A 19,120-nucleotide genomic window follows, 5' to 3' on the forward strand; every position below is an offset into this window, starting at 1 on the left:
ACACAATAATAAAACTCATAATTTTTAAAAACTAAAACATTTTGGATACATTTTTACTTCTTCCAACCATATGTTAAATTAAAAGTCAATGTGGATTTACATATTGCAATAATATCATAATCCTACAATGAATCACTGTGAAAACTAAACTTTATTACTTTGGCAAGGTCATCATCAAAAAAGAGAATTAGTACATTCATGATTTTGTCCATGTTGATATTAGCTGCTTTATTTACATTTATTAAAAACGTTGCATCGTTTATCATTTCATATAGCTAGACGTCTAGACTCTGGGACAAGGCCATTATGTTTAAATACCTGCCATGCTGATTCCAAACAGACAGCTTTATCAAGGCAGTTTGGGCTTCAGATAGCTTTTACACAGTGGCCATCCATCATTAATGACAAATCATGTTCCGCTATGAACGTGCACACACGTATTGTTTGTATCACGGTCGGTCAGTGAAGGAACAGTCGCAACGGTAGCGGTCGTTGCCGGTAACGTACTCGTATAACAGGGTGCACGGACCGAAGCTTTGTGACTAGCATCTAATGACTAGCAAGCTCTTTCTTACCGCTGCTGCTGTCCAGTATCTTCCTTGAACATGCGCTGCTGAAGCACCCGGATCCCTCAGTTTATTTTAACTACTTTCTCAAATAAAGCTTCCTGTAGCTACATGCTCCAAGTTTGATAAACTTTGCCTCCATTTTTTTTTTGCCGCGTTACCACGGAGACCACACCAGCACCGCACTCTCACATTTCGGCAAAGACCCGCCCTATTTGCATCTGATTGGCCAGAACTAGTTTCATAGGTAGGTGGAAGTTCGATGATTGGTTAAATCCAGCGCATCAAAACAAATCCCATGTAGACTTTTTAATTTATTTATTTTTCTAAAATAGTCATACGCCAGAAATCGGGCACCAGGCCCGAGTACTTAAACCCTGGCTGGTTTTCACGTGCTCGGCCATGACCGGCAACCGGCCGGTCAGTCTGACATATTTCATGCTGGTCAACGCTACAATTAACTGACAGCATAAGGTATACGAGTTACAGTTCTCAAGGACGCAAGCACACACGGACGCGACAGCACGCAGTCTCTTTTTCCTTTCTCTCAACTTTACCGCCGTGTGTCGCACGTACCCGCTTATCATGTTCAACAAACTAAAATCACCTCACCCTTCATATAACACCTACCTGCAGCTCTGCAGTGCTGGCTCTCCCTGCATCACCCTCACCAGTGTCACCACTGTTAGTTTCCAGCTGAACTTCATCTGATCGCTAATATGAAAGCAGTGGAGATGAATAAGGAAAAATACTGATGGGAATGTCAAGAACAAGTGAAACCCACACAGACAGACTAACTCCTTTCTAGATGTGGGAGATGTGTAACTTAACTCGTTTTCAAGTTACATGGGTTAAGTTAATAGAAAAATCATGTTCTTTTACAATCATCTTAAATACTGTTTTTAGTATCAAATCGCTTTTGTCCATTATGTTACTGGAAAGTCCGCCATATTTTCGCCAGCCAACGTTGGCTAGTAACGTTAATAGTAACAACGTTTACCTAGCAAGAGTGTACTAGTTAGCAAGATGTTGAATCACAACATCAGCTTAACATCAACAAGTCTAACGTTAGACAGAAAATATAATTATCCTCCTGGACAAAATTATTATATTCTTTCTTTTCTTCCCCATGAGAAAGAAATCACTTAAACTGAGCTGCTGCTGTCTTTTCATCTTAACTTCTGACTACCTGTCGCCACTGCCAGCTTCAGACTCCCACTTCCCAAACAGTCTGCCGTTGAGGAGGCGGGCTGGTGACAAAATAAAAGCATGCGAGTTAAAGATTTCAAAATAAAATATTTTTCTCCTCCGCGGTATAATTTTTGGGTGGGACAAATGCGGCTGTCTCCAATATTGGAGGGGACACGTCCCCCCCGGTTCCTATGCCCTTGATAAAACACATACACACACAGAAACGCACAAACACACACACACACACACACACATGCACACACAAACAGACCATACACACATAAAAACATATACACACACATACACAGATATAATTTATCTGTAAGTTGAAAACCTGGGTTACACTCCTCTTCTGTACTTCCTCTCCTAACCCCTTAGATTATGACCCAATGAACACTGTATACAAACAGACAGTAGAAGTGGCTCAATATCTTCTCCAGCAGGAACACAAGCATGTAGTCCGCCATTGTTGTTGTTGTTATAAGACGTTGTCGCTGGATAAGAGGTTGAAGGCTAGAGGTCGAGAGGTGTAGCGATGACATCATCCATACGCAAGTATGCGGCTTCGCCGTCCAAAACGATGACACAAGGGCGCCGTTTTTGAATATTTTCTCCCTGGGACCAGGTTTCAAAAAAAGTGTGTCTTCAGGCAGTGACTTTACAGGATTCGTTTGGACAATCGGCCAAAACGATGCAAAACATTTTAGCGTTTATACCAAAAAGCGTTTCCGTGTGGATGGCCCCTTGTTTTCTGTTTCTGTGATGTTTTGTGCTAAGTTCTGTTTTGCTTGTGTTGTCTTCCTTTCTTGTTTCTTCATATTTTTAAAAGCCTTTTTTAACATCGAGGGGATTACAGATATAAATTAGCCTTTTGGCTAATTCTGGCTTTTTTAACCCTTGGGAAATCATGTGTTTTAATAATTTGTACTGTCCCCTTTCATAAATAAACTGAACCGAAGGTAAACCCTGAAAATATTCTAAATATAGCGTACACTTAAAGTGATACCTGTCTGATTTTTAACAAGATTTGTGTCATGGCAGTTTGTGCAGATGAACGGGTTCCTCCACTTTTGCATCGGGTCAAACAACGGCCCTGACTGAAGAACAAAGAGCAAGGCTACATTTCAGTAGTGGCCCTAAGCCTTCAATAAATTTGGGTAAAACCGGGTCAATCTTGTTTTGAAACTAAGAAGAAAACTGTTAAAACAAATACGTAGAAAGTCTGAAAATGTTTTTCATAGAAGTGTCTCATATTGAGGAAGTGCTTCTTTGAGTTCCTGTTTCTCAGAATAATGCTGGCTCACTTTTCTGAAAACAATCATGTTTGCTAGTTTGGTTTAAAGTTTTCAGAAAGGGTTAGTTGTATTTTGTGTCCCGGGAGTACTACTTAAGAGGACTCTCGTTTTAACTCCAAACCCAATCCTTTTTGGTGTCTAAACTTATCTGTCGTCACCGCATGAAACTCAACTTTTGTTGGCTAAACTTAAAGGGGAACACATCATCTGTTAACATGCTGACTGTGCTGTTATTAATAACTACTCTGACCTTACCGTCTCCATTTGCTCTTTAATACTTTTGTATTTTTTGTATTCTTTTCTTATTTTAGTTTTATTTAACTATTATGTATGTTTTTACTCTCTAATTATCTCTACTTGCTGTTTTTGTGCTGCTGCAACACTTGCATTACTACTACTATTACTACTAAACAAACCAAGTTAAGTCAAACCACCATCATGTTATTTGAACACAGCATACATGTGTTGGTTAAACAGAATATTAGTATTTACATTCAACTCATTTGCGTATTGTTGGATTTATATTTTTGTTATTAGTTAATTTAGTTAAATCAATTTGAGTTTATTCTACATTGGTCAAATACTTCAGTAGAACAAAATACCACCTTGACATGTCAACTCATATAGTGTCAGTTATAGTAATGTCAGTGTTGTTGAATGAACTGATGTCAGTCTTGTTCATTTAATTAGTGTTTTCATTCCTACGAAAAAAAATTATTGTATATACAAACATGTATACAAAATGACAATATGCTAATCCATTTTACATTTTTATTTATGTAACATTGTGTGATGGTTGGGGTCGGCTGGCTGTGAATTTTCTGTTTTGTTTACTATTTTCAATTTTTTTTCTCACTGTCAGTTTCGAAGTTGGTCCTGCCTTCTCTGTGCTTCCTCTGTGTTCTCCCCTCCATTATGGTCTACTGCTGCCAGCTGATTGAGCACACCTGGTTATCATTCCACCATCACCTTCTCCGCACACCTGCCTTCCATCTGCAATCAAGATCAGCATTTCAACCCCGGATCAACAGACCATCTTCGCTTGATCGTTGCTCCGGTCATCCTGGTGAAACTCTCTGCAAGCTTTCCTTGAGGACCTAATTTTTCCCTGTCTTTGTGCAAACATTTACTTGCCTTTTACTGTGTTTGTTCTCTGCAGCTACCATCTCAGACCTGTCTGTCGTCTCCAGTCAGCTGGCCTCGCCACTCGGTCCCCCTCCCACGGCAGCCCGCCACCGCTTCCAGCCATCCACTCCTCGGCTTCTCAGCCCCGGCTTCCCCGCGCCCCCCTCAGTGCCCTTGCCATGAGTTCCCTCACCACCCTACCTCCAGTTCCCGAGTCCCTCACCATCCTATCTGCCTTTTCCCTTGTTCCTGGCGTCTACCTCCCTTTTCCCTTTGTATTCAAAACACCTGTTGCTATTTGAGCCTTGCGTTTGAGTCTGTTCTGTTCCTCCTAGTCAAATAATGTGACATATCTCCAAAACGCTACTGTAAAATGGTCTCAAATGACTTGTGCATAGTGTATGGGACGTCCTGTATCACAACTGACCATTCTTTTTTTCTACTTATTAGAAATGAGGTCAATATAGGCCTCCAAAGTCGAATAACGTGACATATCTCCCAAACGCTACTGTAAAATGGTTTCAAATGACTTGTGCATAGGGTATGGGATGTCCTGTAACTGATCTTTTTTTTTTCTACATAATTTAAATGAGGTCTTTAAGGCCCTCGGTAGTCAAAATGTCCTAAACATATGCAGTAAATGTATTTAGAAAGAGATACTTTATTTTGTCTGCTTGTGCTGTAAACATTTACATAAAACAATGTATTGAGATGTGACCTATATAAAAAAAAAAGAAAAAAAAAAAAAAAAAAAAAAAAAAAAAAAAAAAAAAAAAAAAAAAAAAAAAAAAAAAAAAAAAAAAAAAAAAAAAAAAAAAAAAAAAAAAAAAAAAAAAAAAAAAAAAAAAAAAAAAAAAAAAAAAAAAAAAAAAAAAAAAAAAAAAAAAAAAAAAAAAAAAAAAAAAAAAAAAAAAAAAAAAAAAAAAAAAAAAAAAAAAAAAAAAAAAAAAAAAAAAAAAAAAAAAAAAAAAATAAGAATGAAAGAGAAAGACAGAGCGAGAGAGAAATAAAGACAGACAGACAGATAGATAGATAGATAGATGCAACTCGAGCGCTCTGAAAGCCCGTCCTCTCTCTGCTGGTACTGAAATTACCGTACTCATAGTAATAGGCGCACACGCCTTTTTTTTTTACGGCTGGCTAGACCGTGTATTTTCAAACCGCGGCTGGCTTGACCGCAGTGGCAGTCCCTACTTTTGTGCAAAATCCTACAAACCCGTTGATGAGAATGTGTTGCATCGCTGCCTGTATTCAGTTTGGCTTTAGTTGCACAACAAGACAACAAGTTAGAAATTAAATGAATTGAGACATACTGCCTCTGGAACAACACTTTGGTTTGTTAACTAGGATTTCTTGGCCTGACAATTCCCACTGGAAGTTTGTTGATTTGGAAAAAGGGAAACTTGTTTCTGCAGTTTGAAGAAAAAATATCAGCAACACATCCTTTGGAGTCAAGGGTCTGTCAGTGCTGCACTCATGATGCCACATAGTTAAGTTAAATCTTAGTGTCTCCCACAAATACTAGAAACATTAGAAACACTCAGAGGTCCCCACAAACACTAAACACCAGGAACACTAGAGGACACACTGACATACACACACATACACACACACACACACACACACACACACATGAACACACACACACACGCACACTCAAACACACAAAAAACATACACAGATGCATACACACTCACACACATACACGCACATACACATACACACACTCAAATATGCACACGCACACACATACACACACACACACACACAAACACACTCACACACGCGCACAAACATACACATAAAAACACACACTCATACACAGTCACACACACACATGCACACACACACACACACACACACACACACATACACACACACACACACACACACACACACATACAAACACTCACACACAGACAAACACACAGATACACAGACACACACACAAACTCAAACAGACACCCATACACACACACACACACACACACACACACACACACACATACACACTCATAAAAACACACACACACACACACACACATACACACACCCACAAAAACACACACACACACACACACACACACACACACACACACACACACACACACACACACACACACACACACACACACACACACACACACTCAAACACCCAAAACAGACATACAGCAGCAGGATACCCAGGGCTCGGTTTACACCTATCACCATTTCTAGCCACTGGGGGACCATAGGCAGGCTGGGGGAACTCATATTAATGTTGGGTTCTTTTATATAACCCTTGTGTGGTCCTTCGGGTCCCAGTGACCCGAAGGACCACACAAGGATTATATACCTCCCTTTACTTTGTTGAGAATTGCTCTCTAAACCCTGTTTCTTGTTAAGTAAGTAAAGTTTATTTCTAGAACACATTTAAACACAGTTTAAGATGACCAAAATGCTGTACAAACAAGAACTAAGGTGCTGTATTAACCCTTGTTTAGAGAGCAATTCTCAACAAAGTAAACGGAAGTACATAATCCTTGTGTTGTCCTTTGGGTCACTGGGACCCGAAGGACAACACAAGGGTTAAGTCATATTGGTCCCCTAATACTGTATCTGAAGTCTTGAAGTGAATGTATTTTATCACTTTTAGCGCACCCTTGGGCTGTCACAAAGTAATCTCATTGTGCTACACAATGGCAATAAAGTGCTTGAACTTTTAGCCCTGCTTCAGAGCAGAGCACTGTCACGTCTAGGGACGCAGGCTTGGGCCTAAAAGTGCAGAAAAGAGGATTTAGTAGAAGATTTAGAAGATTTATTAAAGAAGACAATTTATAACAAAGGAAGTTCCATGAACACAAAACAGAAATCTGAAGACTAGAGAATCAAAACACAATGGCCCTCATTTATCAACCTAACGTAGAAACCAGCGCAGATATGAGCGCAGAAATCATCTTACGACAGGCTCCACGTGTGATTCATGAAACGTTGGTATCACACCAATCAGAGCGTAAGAATGGTTGTACATTGATAAATGCAGCGGCTGGAAACAATCGTAATTTAAATATCACGTCCCAGTATATTCTCGTTTTCAGGCCTCGCCCCTACAATTTACGACATGGCGAGACGTAATCCGGCTGAGAAGCGGCACTTTTCAGAGGTGGAGATTGAAACCCTGATATCTCAGGTTCATTTACACTAACGTGTGTACTTTATGGCAGCCTGAAAACTGGTATTAAAGGCTGTAGAAAGAATACGGAATGAAAAGAGATCTCTGATGCAGTCAACATTGTTACAGTGTTACAACAGGTAAATCTGAAAGTTTATTTAATTTATACATTCTTGACATATGTATGCTATAGTGCTAATAGTAATATATAGGCTTATATTGCTATCTCTTAGGCCTACATGGTGTACCTATATTTAAATAAACACACATTAGCGGAGTTTATGCAGTGTGTTTTATTTTACTTGTGTTCTTTTCATGAGTCAGAGCCAAGCAACAGCTGAGGGAGAGCGCGTGTCCTCCGCCCCCCCATGCTGGACCACCACCCCAACCTAGCCCGTCTCCTGACAGCAAAGGGCCTGGAAAAACAAGCCAAAATATGTCGGTCAATGGCAGAAATAAATCATTCACTATGGCCATTAACGACACTTTAAAAGAGAAACGAAAACCTGAAGAATAAATAAAAATGTTGGGCATCATCATGTTTCCTGTAATGAGTATCATTGCCAAACATAACACTATATCTTTTAAAAGTGAGGAATAATATCCTGTCTCCTTCTTATAGACCCAGTTGGGGCTGTGCTGGACACTGCTCTCTGGGTATCGGGTCATCTGGCTCCATCACTACATTTATTGCACCCAGTTTTCCTGCGAGATGTTATGCAGAACCCCACAGGCTAAAACACTGTTGCAGATTTTTATTGCCGTGTATGGTAGGGTCTCCCCCCCCATCCCCCGCTGATGCAAGACAGAGCCATCTGCCCTTAATCAATCCGATGGAGCGCTCCACCGTGGCCCGTGCGCGTACGTGTGCACTGTTGTACCAGAGCCAGATCTGCCATTGCTGATAAGTGATCAACTGATGACTTCTCCTTCTCCTGTTAAACTGATTATATGCTGCACCGCAAGTCCACACTGACTCCAACACTTGTGTACACGAGTTCAGACCAGACGTGAGATGTTATCGCAGCCTACGCTCACGTTCAAATTGCCTTGCTTTGCGTAAGAATTGGCATACGCCCGTCCTTCCCGTTTTAGGTCGTACGCACGTTTCATAAATGAGGTCCACTGTGTAGGAATTTCTCCCATCTAGCTGTGAAACTGTATTTTGCATTCAAATGAATAGTGCTCTCTAGCGCCTCGCTTTTACAAATGTGTGTTGTAGCTATAGTAGCCGTTATGTACCAAGAAGCTATGACAACGTCTTCCAATTTTCGCTTTTTTGGCGACGAGGATTCCTCCTCCTGTGGCTCGCATAAGTAGGATCCTCCATTATGAACTAAAGGACAGTGACCAGCACCTCTCAATGATCTCCTTCTCCATTTCAGCTGGTTTCAGTCACGTGACGCTGGCTCTGAATGAAAACACGTTGTGGATAAGCAGGTAGGCTAGTGCTGTATGTCCCTCTCAGCCATTATAGTTTTTTCAAAATGGCAGAACGACATGGAAGCCTCCTTGGACTAGCCCGTCCAATGTAAATACAGATAAGAAATTCTTCGCTTACGAAGATGTCAGATCATTGGCAGAGGTCATTTTACACCAATGAAGACATATTTATGAATGAAGACATTGATTTTAGCTAATAAAATACTTAAAACATTACACAGTACCTTTAAATATATGAATTGGATAATTCAGGCTAACTAAATCTAAAAAGAGTTTTAAACATTTTAAGTAGAGATGCACCAATTGACCGGCTGGTGACCGGAATTGGCCGATTTTCACGTCATCGGCCATGACCGGCGAACGGTCAGTCTGACTAGCTAAAATCGGTATCGGCTGGCCTAACTCAAAGAAAATCGGATTCGGCCTAGAAAATTGTAATCTGTGTATCTATAATTTTAAGTAACAGATATAAGCATCAAACCTCTCTGATTAATGACATTAAGACTAGTATTTTCTGTCAAACAGACAAAGAGTAGTAACATGAATAGTTTTCTGAAAGAAGACATGTTATGGAAGATTAATAAAGGTAAAGATGATGTTTCTGTCTGTTAGCGTTTCCCTTAAAATAACCATCAAACATTTAGAGATCAGAGCTGAAGGTGAACAGATTATTTTAGTTAGAGCTCCACTTGTGTTCAGTGTGTTCTTGTTTCTGACAGAATCTAAACTGTGTAAGAGAGTCAGGGCGCCATCTGGTGGAACAATCCTCAACTCATCCTCAAACACATATTTATCTCTCTTCATTGGTTCCTTTTTAACAAAGTGTGTGTCTGTGTGTGTGTGTGTGTGTGTGTGTGTGCGCGTGTCTGTGTGTGTGTGTATGTCTGTGTGTGTGAATATGACTCAAATCAAGAAAAACATAATGTTAGGGAAACTGCAGCTATTTTATTAGAATAACATGAGTAAACGTTACTAAACATAACGTGAATAAACTTAAATGGGTAAACTCGTCTGTGAACAGATTCTAATCATTGAGGTGTTTAACAATAAAAACTACAACTCCCATGATTCCACGCAACTTCCCAACATCATCAGAAGTCTGAGTTACCATCCAGTGTTTAGGTTGAGAGACCCCTAGTGGCAGAAAGTTACATATTGTATGTTTAACGTCTGCAGTTTTCAGACTTCTTGTCTTCAGAGAATCAGATGTTTTCTTACAGTTAAAACTAAAAAGTTGTTGTTGTTGTTATTATATTGATCTGTAGTTTTACCCACATCTACTTTATGAATGAGTGAACATGACGACATTACAAACAGACCCAGAGTTAATGTGTTATGTGTTTTATTCAACAGGAGACACAAATTACTCTGATTCATCAGGTAGTAACAGATTACTCTGATTCATCAGGTAGTAACATATTACTCTACAAAGTGATAAGGATTGTGGTAGTTGTCACAAAGGACTTGAATTGGCCCAAATTGACGCACACCAGTATAAGTACACGGAGGCAAGGGTTGGTCACTGGTGCAGACAACAAGATTGAAATAGCCTCTTCCTCTATTGGTCCTACAGGCGGTTCTGACGTCATCAAGCGTCCCTATGATGAAGGTATTGATGTGCTTACAGTTGTTGTTGTGTCTGTTAATTCTGCGATACATCACATTGGTACATGAGCCAGGACTCATCCTAGGGTTGATATGCTTATATTCAAACGAGTTTGCATTCACAAACTGAGCATCTGCAGGTTCTGGTCCCAGGACCATGAGAGCAGCAGAGAGCAGCAGAACACCAGCAAAGATAGAGATCTTCATGTTGATCTGGAGAACACAGAGTTATAAAAGCTGTTAGAGACTTTACTCTGACATATCTACCATCTCTTTATATTATCATATAAAAGCTGTTAGAGACTTTACTCTGACATATCTAACATCTCTTTATATTATCATGTAAAAGCTGTTAGAGACTTTACTCTGACATATCTAACATCTCTTTATATTATCATATAAAAGCTGTTAGAGACTTTACTCTGACATATCTAACATCTCTTTATATTATCATATAAAAACTGTTAGAGACTTTACTAAAAAAGTGTCAAAAAAACTGCTGCTCTCCCCTACTGACTTCTGCTCTCTCCTACTGACTGCTGCTCTCTCCTACTGACTGCTGCTCTCTCCTACTGACTGCTACTCTCTCCTACTGACTGCTGCTCTCTCCTACTGACTGCTGCTCTCCCCTACTGACTGCTACTCTCCTACTGACTGCTGCTCTCTCCTACTGACTGCTGCTCTCCCCTACTGACTGTTGCCTCTCCTACTGACTGCTACTCTCCTTACTGACTGTTACTCTCCTACTGACTGCTACTTTCCTACTGCCTGCTACTCTCCCCTACTGACTGCTGCTCTCTCCTACTGACTGCTACTCTCTCCTACTGACTGCTACTCTACTGACTGCTACTCTCCTACTGACTGCTTCTTCCTACTGACTGCTACTCCCCTACTGACTGCTACCTCTACTGACTGCTACTCTCTCCTACTGACTGCTACTCTCCCCTACTGACTGCTACTCTCCTACTGACTGCTACTCTCCTACTGACTGCTGCTCTCCTACTGACTGCTACTCTCCTACTGATGCTGCTCTCTCCTACTGACTGCTACTTCTCTCCTACTGACTGCTACTCTCTCCTACTGACTGCTGCCTCTCCCTACTGACTGCTACTCTCCCTACTGACTGTTGCTCTCTCCTACTGACTGCTACTCTCTCCTACTCGACTGCTACTCTCCTACTACCGCTGCCTCCCCTACTGACTGTTGCTCTCCCACTACTGCTACTTCCCTCCTACTGACTGTTACTCTCCTACTGACTGCTACTCTCTCCTACTGACTGCTACTCTCCCCTACTGACTGCTGCTCTCCCACTGACTGCTACTCTCCTACTGACTGCCACTCTCCCCTACTGACTGCTACTCTCCCACTGACTGCTACTCTCTCCCACTGACTGCTACTCCCACTGACTGCCTCTCTCCTACTACCTCCCCCACTACTGCTACCTCCTACTACTCTCCCTTCCCTACTGACTGCTACTCTCCCCTACTGACTGCTACTCTCCTACTCTGACTGCTACTCTCCTACTGACTGCTACCTCTCCCACTGACTGCTACTCTCTCCTACTGACTGCTGCCTCTCCTACTGACTGCCTCTCCCACACTTCTCCTACTGACTGCTGCTCTTCTCCTACTGACTGCTACTCTCCTACTGACTGCTACTCTCTCTCCTACTGACTGCTGCTCTCTCCCACTGACTGCTACTTCTCCTACTGACTGCTACTCTCTCCTACTGATCTGCTACTCTCCTACTGACTGCTACTCTCCTACTGACTGCTGCTCTCCTACTGACTGCTACTCTCCCTACTGACTGCTACTCTCCTACTGACTGCTACTCTCCTACCTGCCTCTCCCACTGCTACTCTCCTACTGACTGCTACTCTCCTTACTGACTGCTGCTCTTCCTACTGACTGCTACTCTCTCCTACACTGCTACTCACTCACTTCTACTTCCTCTCCTACTGACTGCTACTCTCTCCACTGACTGCTACTCTACTGACTGCTACTCTCCTACTGACTGCTACTCTCCCTACTGACTGCTACTCTCCACTCCTACTCTCCTACTGACTGCTGCTCTCTCCTACTGGACTGCTACTTCTCTCCTACTGGACTGCTCTCTCCTACTGGACTGCTACTCTCCACTGACTGCTACTTCTCTCCTACTGACCAGCTACTCTCTCCACTGACTGCTGTCTCTCCTACTGACTGCTGCTCTCTCCTACTGACTGCTACTCTCCCTACCACTGCTGCTCTCTCTCCTACTGACTGCTACTCTCCTACTGACTGCTGCTCTCTCCTACTGACTGCTACTCTCCCTACTGACTGCTACTCTCTCCTACTGGGACTGCTACTCTCTCCTACTGACTGCTACTCTCTCCTACTGACTGCTACTTCCCCTACTACGCTACCTCCTACTGACTTACCTCTCCTACTACTGCTACTCTCTACTGACTCTACTCTCCTATCTGACTGCTACTCCTACTACTGCTGCCTTCCCTACTGACTGCTGCTCTCCTACTGACTGCTACTCTCCCTACTGACTGCTACTCTCTCCTACTGACTGCTACTCTCCTACTGACTGCTACTCTCTCCTACTGACTGCTGCTCTCCCTACTGACTGCTACTCTCCTACTGACGCTGCCCCACTCTGCTGCCGCGGGGTTTTCTTATTTGTTGTGATGTTGAGAATCAAGACAGGTGAACTTTCTTTCTGGAGCATTTATTCAGAGACAAACTGAAACCCACCCTGTACATTTACTACCACTTAAAAAGTAAACTGCTGATGTTCGATCTGATACCGACAGCTCGACTGCTGTGAGCTTGTAGAGGCTGCGGGAAGTCATTTCCAGCAGGGGGTGCGGGGTGCTGGGGGGCGCAGAACAACTCCCACCTCTGCCTCCATGAAGTAGGCTACATACTGCTATGTACTGCACAGCGAACTATATAGGCACTAAATCACATGCCAATCACTACTGGTCAAAGATTCCTTGTAGCGGGCCCGGTTTAAATCCGACCTATGCCGCCCCTTTGCTGCGTGTCTTCCCCCTCTCTCCCCGTTCCTGTCTATCCACTGTCACTATTCGAATAAAAAATAATAAAAAGATGAATGACTAGTCCAGCTGAGCAGGCGTCAAGTATGCCTTTCCAGTTCAATAAACCAAGTACTGCCATCTGACTCACACATCACAAGACAGTGTTACAATTAATTAAATCATACCAAAGCATTGTATGCCCCAAGACTATGGCGATATAGTACTCACTATAAATCACCCAAGCAGAAAGCACAATAGTAATTCTGAAACGTGATTGACTGAAGATACAACAATGCCATCACACAACACAGCTGAGCGCAGGTTGCAAAATAACAGTCACTTAGTCAGCTGCAACTTCACAAACTGCAAAAGCCAACATATAGGCTACTGCACTTGACAACTTAGTCTCACACAGGCCTATAGCAGCATCACAAAATTATGATGCAATACGTCTGATATGCATGGCTTTTCAATAAACTAAACAAAATATGTACATTATCTGGTCACACGGTCACAACAGATTATATTAACCTACTCAATTTACAGATAGCATAATAGCTCTTACCTTTAGAAGTTCTAATTTCTTCTCTTTTTCTTTGCAAAGTCGCAGATCAAATCCTCTAAGTCCAGCTCTAGCAGCTCGCTAAACCCTACTACAGATGCGCTGCTGTGTGTTGGTAGAACTTTACAGGCAACGCAATAAATGTCTCCGGTGGACAGTGAATATAGAATCCACTCCCGTGGGACAGTTTCACCGTGGTGAAGGTGTCGGGTCAGTGCCTCGTTAGTGAGAGAGCGGGTCTTTCTGCCGCCAGCCTCGTCCCCCCTCCGAGATGCTGGACATTTAGCCGCCCGATTCTGAAAGGCTAATATCCCTCTGGGTATAACTTCCTCCCGGACGGTCTCTGTAATCGGTCCCCGTAGTGCAGGGTCTTCAGAGATGATGGTACCTGAGGTGCTATTACCTTGTTCTGTAATGCTGATGACCGTCCGGCCTCATCTCTGTCTTTTTCCACAACAACTTCGCTAAAGTTAACGTTAGCCACCGTTAGCTGTGGCTGAGTGTAGCTGGTAGAAGGCAGCGATTCTTCCAAGCTAACGTTGGCTAGCTCCTCGACAGCCTCCTCTTCGTCATTCCCAGCTCTTTATTCGCGGGACATTTTTTATAGCAGCCGCATCTTTCTCTCCCTTTTCCACACTTTCACTCGCTGATACAACCCAATCTGACCGGGGATCAGTTATAATTAATTCCACTCTTTCAATCTCAACTCGTTCTTAGAAAACTGATCTTGATTCAGTGCGATGTAAACAACCTGCTCTATGCCCACCCACCTTTATCTTTAGCCAATCTACACAGTGCATGCGGCCTTCTGCCAATCATTACATTAACCCTTGTGTTGTCCTTCGGGTCCCAGTGACCCGAAGGACAACAAAAGATTCTGTACTTCTTACTTTGTTTTGATTTCTAAACAAAGGGTTAAAAAAAAAATTTAATACAGCATTATTTTGTTTGGTAAACTTTAAGCTTAAACTGTGTTTAAATGTGTTCTAGAAATAAACTTTACTTACTTAACAAGAAACAGGGTTTAGAGAGCAATTCTCAACAAAGTAAAGGGAGGTACATAATCCTTGTGTGGTCCTTCGGGTCACTGGGACCCGAAGGACCACACAAGGGTTAAACAACTTTTATTTTATTCTGATTGGATAATTATCACCATAATGATTAATGCCCATTGGGTAATACGGGCTTGATCGCAGTTTGCCAACAAGGGGTGCTGCCGCCAACAAGGGGTGCTGCCGCCCCAGCACCCCTACTTCCCGCGCCTATGGTGAGCGCTGAAACTGTCTCTCTCTCTCATGTAGCCTCCACACTAAGCCCTGAGCTATTCCTTAAAGGAGTTTCCCACAAGGAGATCCTGCCAGAGCTGCTTGTTTTTGGTCCGAAAGTCCGAATGTCACGATTTCATCAGGTGGACCCAAATGCAAGACTCTTCCAGCAGGAATGCAGAACAAACAAACTTTATTGTGACTCAACAACTACAAACTCACAGATACAGATGAACAGGACGAACAGAGAGAGACGAACAGACAAGAGACAAAGGAAACAGAGACTAAAAACACAGGGTAACGAGGACTAACGAGGAACAGGAGGCACAACAGGTGAAACAAATCAGACAATCACAAAGACGGGAAAACCAAAAGACAGGAAGTAAAACCAGACAAGACAGAAAACCAGACTTTCAAAATAAAATAGGGAACAGAGCAAAACAGAAAAACAAGACTACCACAATAAGACAGAGCACGGAACAAAGTACCAAGCACAAATCACAACAAGACACACAAAAAAAACCACAAGAGTGGCACAAAGGCAGTCAGTCTCAGCCGGATCCTGACACCGAACCATCCAAAAAATGCTTTCACACTATAAACGAACTGGACCATGGTTCCGTTTGGTCCGGACCGAGACCACCTCTTTTGAGGCACCTTTCTCAGAATAATAATATAAAGTATATTTACCTGAATGAGAATAGAGAGATGAGTTCTACAGTCAGCAGCAGCAGGAGGGATACCTGGAACATCACATAACAAACATTATGTTACATCACAGTTAACTACGTTACATCACATTTAACTTCAAGCTTCTTTAGAAAACAATCGAAAAACGGACAAAATGTCAAAAAAAGTTAAAAAAATTTCAGAAAATGACTGTTAATTGTATTTTTTTTTTGGTGTTTGTAATCATAACGATAAAATATCTAAAAAAAAAAAAAAAAAAAAAAAAGTGCCTAAAACGTTAAGAAAGTGAAAAAGCATGAAAATTCAACGTTAAATAAGTGACAAAAATGTTGGACTAAACAATCGACGAATAAACATCAGAAAAACATTGAAGAAGGTGATAAAATAATGTTGGAGAAGAGTCAGAGTCTTACCGAAGAGTTGGTGGAGAAACCTTCAGGAACAAAGGTCTAAAAATGTAGAAATGTAAAATCTAAACTGCACAAAGTCTGAAGAAGAAGACGAAGAAGAAGATGAAGAAGAGCAGAACTCTGACACGATGCAAATCTGAAGAATGTTCAGACAGAGAAATGAAATAATCTGCAGTCTTATATCCTCCCACAGAGAGGGGCTGTCTCTGAAGTTAACAGACATCCCACCCAGTAATCCAAATTTAAATACACCCGTTACTGCCGGTCAAAGACGAACGTGGAAAACCGAAAAAAAGGAAGTTAAGATGTTTTCACATTTTGCTCTGATGCAGCTTACTGTAAATGATGACCTACAAAAATAGAGAAACATTAACTTTGAAAAATACTTTAATTAAAAAAGAAATACTTTTTTTATATTATGAAACACAACACCCACACACCAGCCACTAGCCAATGAGAGCCTGGCTGTCAGCATCCTTTACACAGCGCAACTGGGCGAGCTCATGAATAGTAATGACCTCAAGCAATATGATGTCAGACTGACCAGCTGCTGTGATTGGCCTGATTTCTCTGCTTATTTCTGTTCAGTGTCTAGAGCTGACAGAAGAGGTAGCAGTTCATTTTCACATTCACAACATAACACAAACACATATGGACTTAACATATTTAAAAAAATACAAGTAAAAACGTTTTTTTATGGCAGGGCACCTTTAAGGTGATACTTGGAGCAAAGTCTCATGTTGTGTCGAGCCTTCTTAGTGTTTTAAAAATAGTGATTTTGATGCTATCATAGTAGTACCCCTAGCACTCCCATTCAAAAGGCCATTTGACCCAAAACCGAAAAATAGGTCAATCTTAAAAGTGGTGCTTCCGTCCTAAATATGCTTTTAGACAAACATTTGACTCGGGTATATTCACAAAAAGACCCTAGGGTGCATTTTGGGGAGAGTTACGCTTTAAGTGATACCTGTCCGATATTTAACCAGCTTTGTGTCATGGCAGTTTGTGCAGATGAACGGCTTCCTCCACCTTAGCATCGGGCCAAACAACGCCCCTGACTGAAGAACAAAGAGCAAGGCTACATTTCAGTAGTGGCCCTAAGCCTTCAATAAATTTTGGGTAAAACCGGGTCAATCCTGTTTTGAAACTAAGAAGAAAACTGTTAAAACAAATACGTAGAACGTCTGAAAATGTTTTTCATAGAAGTGTCTCATATTGAAGAAGTGCTTCTTTGAGTTCCTGTTTCTCAGAATAATGCTGGTTCACTTTTCTGAAAACAATCATGTTTGCTAGTTTAGTTTAAAGTTTTCAGAAAGGGTTAGTGTTAGTTCATGTCCCGGGAGTACTACTTAAGGGGACCACTGTTTTAACCCCAAAACATAATCCTTTTTCTTAACTAGTCTTTTTGTAGTCTAAACTAAAGAAGATATCTGGTCGATTTCAACACATAGCTGTTTGTAAATTTGGAGTGCTGTCAGTAGCTAGTCTCGTCTAAACACCAGAACTTAACAGAGCTGAATTAGAACAACTTGATGCATTTCTTTCACATCTACTGCAGTCAGATTCACTGTGTTCACTCAGAAGGAATCCCTTCACATGGATAGGCACTTGTAATGACATATGCAACATGTTAAGAGGCTAAAAGCATGTTTAAAACTTGCCCTGTTTCAGCCTCCTGGGTGCTAACGCTAGCAGGAGGATAACATGGTGTAGGCAGCACAGATTCTTTTCATTTTTCTCTCTACTGACAGCACTACATGACCACAAACAGCACAGCAATATATTGGAGTCCACCGAAATTCGTCGCGCATGAAGGGCAACTTTAATTTAGTACAATATCCTACGAACCTGTTGATGACACACACAAATACACACACACACACACACACACACACACACACACACACACACACACACACAGACTCGAGTCACATGACTTGACTCGAGTTAGACTCGAGTCGCAAATTTTATGACTTGAGACTTGCTTGATTAACATTCATAGAAGACTTGACTTGACTTTGACTTGATATTCAAAACTTGAGACTTGATTTTTTTTTTCTCTGATATAAAGGAGCACGATTTAAGTGCTGTTGCATGCGCGGGAACACGTTCATATGATGACGCGGAACGCGCATACGACCGCGGCAGACCTGCAGTAAACGAGACTGGCTACGGCTAGTAACTTAACGCCATGGAAAATAAGTTTGGTTATAAGGGTTCTACATCTGACCAGGCAAAGAAGAAACACTTTGCAAGGTCTGCAGTACAAAAGATTCTGACACAACCACGTCCGAATTTCATCAGACACTTTAAATCAGAGAGATTTGGGTTCCAGTCCCCATATTCAGGTGAACTGTGTAGATGCTCTTGGTACTTTAAGCTCCCAAATTCGTCCTTTTACCAGGAATCTGGGTGTGATTTTTGACAGTGCTTTTAAATTTGACAAACAGATTAGTGCTGTTGTTAAAACCAGCTTCTTCCAGCTGAGACTCTTGGTTAAGGTCAAGCCTTACCTGCTACGCAGACTTTGAAAAAGTCATACATGCATTTATTATGTCACATTTAGACTACTGTAACTTACTGTATGTTGGATTGCATCAGTCATCCCTTCATCGGTTACAGTTAGTCCAGAACGCAGCAGCTCCACTTTAAACCGGGACCAGAAAGCTTCCTGTTTGTTTCAGGATTGAATTTAAAATTTTATTAATTGCTTTCAAGATCTTAAATGGGTTGTCACCTTCTTATTTATCGGAGCTCTTACATGCCCACACACCTGTCAAAGCAATGAG

At 41.6% G+C, this 19,120-nt stretch overlaps 1 long non-coding RNA gene across 1 annotated transcript; it reads right to left on the reverse strand.

The window, feature by feature from the left end:
* Positions 1 to 10,145: 10,145 nt before the first annotated feature.
* LOC120562778 lies at positions 10,146 to 16,467 on the reverse strand. The gene is made up of 3 exons (XR_005639837.1): positions 16,335 to 16,467; positions 15,922 to 15,974; positions 10,146 to 10,589 (listed from the first exon to the last, which is right to left on the reverse strand). It is a non-coding gene; the product is annotated as an uncharacterized LOC120562778 (long non-coding RNA).
* Between the last annotated feature and the right edge of the window lie 2,653 nt (positions 16,468 to 19,120).

The sequence above is a fragment of the Perca fluviatilis genome, chromosome 7 (genome assembly GCF_010015445.1).
Source record: "Perca fluviatilis chromosome 7, GENO_Pfluv_1.0, whole genome shotgun sequence".
Taxonomy (NCBI): Eukaryota; Metazoa; Chordata; class Actinopteri; order Perciformes; family Percidae; genus Perca; species Perca fluviatilis.